The sequence below is a fragment of the Oncorhynchus nerka genome, unplaced genomic scaffold (assembly GCF_034236695.1).
Source record: "Oncorhynchus nerka isolate Pitt River unplaced genomic scaffold, Oner_Uvic_2.0 unplaced_scaffold_8156, whole genome shotgun sequence".
Taxonomy (NCBI): Eukaryota; Metazoa; Chordata; class Actinopteri; order Salmoniformes; family Salmonidae; genus Oncorhynchus; species Oncorhynchus nerka.
The window spans coordinates 270-2,882 of NW_027033163.1; the positions used below are offsets into that span (position 1 = coordinate 270).

At 42.1% G+C, this 2,613-nt stretch overlaps 1 long non-coding RNA gene across 1 annotated transcript; it reads left to right on the forward strand.

Annotated features, from left to right (window-relative positions):
- Positions 1-223: 223 nt before the first annotated feature.
- Positions 224-1,950, forward strand: LOC135566021 (uncharacterized). The gene is made up of 3 exons (XR_010461918.1): positions 224-549; positions 782-820; positions 1,728-1,950. It is a non-coding gene; the product is annotated as an uncharacterized LOC135566021 (long non-coding RNA).
- Positions 1,951-2,613: the final 663 nt, after the last annotated feature.

The following is a 2,613-nucleotide window of genomic DNA, read 5'->3' on the forward strand; positions in this document are numbered from 1 at the left end:
GGGTGGGGGGGGGGTTCCCAAAATGGGAATTATTTATTTATTAATAATTATTAACCTCTTGGGGAGTTGAATATTTATTGAATTAAGACATTTCAAGCGCTACATTTTTTTAACATTTATTTTAAAAAGTTTTCCTAACTACATAATTCCCTTTTTCTTTAAGAGGGTATTGTTTGTCGTGACAGCCTGACACAACATCTCAATTTAATTTAATTCAGGAAATAACACAACAAAATGTGGAAAAAGTCAAGAGGTATGAATAATCTGGAGGCACTGTATGAAGTGCTTTGAAAGACTGGTCATGACACACATCAACACCGTCATCACAGTCCCACTCCAATTAACATACTGCCCCAACAGATCCACAGATGTCACAATCTCATTTGCAATTCACACTGACCTGTCTCACCTGGACAAGAATGCTACAGTTTAGGGTTCAACACCATAGTCCCCTCCAAGCTCATCACCAATGTAGGGACCCTGGGACTGAACCCCTCCCTCTGCAACTGGATCCTGGACTTCCTGACAGGCCGGCCACATGTGATGAGGGTACGCTAACCCTTAACACGGGGTGTGTGCTGAGTAAGATTAGCTATGTTTATTTCAAAAAGAGACACATGAACCTAGAACATATTTATCAAGATCTGTCCATCACAATTTGAAAAGTTCCCAAGCTCCGCCTCTATCCCTGCCTCCAACTAACAAAGAAGACATTGCAAGTTCAAATTTTATTTGATTATATAGTCATTACGTTGACTTAAAACATGTTTTCACCTGGCAGGTGACAGTGGAAGGAGAAATGTTCTTCAACAGCCTGTAGGTAAGAGTTTTCATGAGCTACCTAACACTGCTAGTTAGCTAGATAGCTCCTTTAGCTTGCCAGCACAGCATGCAGTGTGACAGACTAAGGCAATAATTGCTTTGGATATTACAGTTTTTTTCCGAATATTTAAACACTAACAGTAATTCTTGAAGCACTATCTCTGAAACCATTAACACTTGTAGCCAATGCATTTACCAAGTATGCCAATCTGAATGCACGTTCTTTGCTTTACACTAAGTTTATAATTTTATAACACACTTTTTGCAAAACTGTGAACACAACTCACTGCTTTATAGTCAGTTTACAATTTAATAGCACACTTCTAGCAAAACTGTAAACATTGCTACACTATTTCGCCAATTGCCTTTCCACATGGACACGTGAAAAAACTTTGATGATGACTTCACTTAACAATCAGAGCTTGAGCACTATAAATAGGCCACAGGTAAACATTTGGTTTGGACAACAATGGAGGCCAATATTGGACAGAGAGTAAGAGGGGTGATAAGTAGAGGAGGAGGAGGTAGCGGAGGATGAGTAGGTGAAGAAGTAGGAGGAGGAGAAGGAAGAGGTGAAGTAGGACAGGGGAGAAGGAGAGGACGTGGAAGAGGAAGAGGAAGGGGAGTCAGGAACACAATAACTGATGAAATCAGAGCGACTGAAATCAGAGCGACTGTGGTTGACCTTCACCTCTTCCTGTCAACCATGGGATGAGCATGATGGAGTCTGGGCAACGGGTTGAAACCAATCTGAGCCACTATATTGTTGCAGGTATCATACAGATATTTCGAAATGAGAACCGGTAGGTAACTGTAAGTGCTGTAGTCTTACTGGTACAGTATTATGTACTGTACCTTCATAATGAGAAGGATCTATCACTAAAACCATTCAAATGTTTTTACAGAACTGCAAGAAAACCAGTATCTGGTGCAAGATGTTGACTGTTCAACCCAGAGCAGGAGACCCACATTGTAAATACGGTCATTGCAAATAACGATCTCGGAGAACTGCAGGACCACATAATGGCAGATAACACCATATTCCAAACGTCGACAGAGTGAGTCTCTCTGCAATGTCTCATCTACTGAAACGCAATAGAATGAGGATGAAGCAGCTGTACAGAGTCCCTTTCGGGAAGAAACTCAGACCGTGTAAAACAATTGAGATATTTGCAGGTACGCTATACTATCCTATCATTGGTACTGGATCTGGAAGTGTATGGTGCTACATCGTATTGACTGATCCCTGTCTTTTCGTACTGTGCTACATTGTTTTGTCTTGTCTCTTTCAGAGAATGATGGAGCTAGAAGCAGATGCAGTGCATCGTGAGCTAATATATGTGAAAGGGCATGTTTCAACCTTGCAAACAAGGGGCACGTGGCAGAAATATCATCAGACACCGTGCAATCATCAACATCCTGGGAGGACGTGGTGGCAACATAACAAGTGCGGTTATTAGTTAAAACGAGCGTCCTTCGCCATCATGCAATCCTAGGCCCATACAACACTGCACACATTATCACATTTCTGGACATCCTACCCAACAGACTAATCCCTAATGACCAAGGGCCAGAGCAGCCCAGGTACGTTATCATCTGGGACAATATTAGTTTCCACCGGGCTGCTGTGGTTCACAATTGGTTCACAGGTCACCCACTTTTCATAACACACAATCTCCCCCCATACTCTCCGTTCTTGAATCCCATTGAATAATTCTTCTCTGCATGACGTTGGAAGGTGTATGATCGCCAACCCCACCAACGCATACCCCTTCTACAGGGAATTGAGGA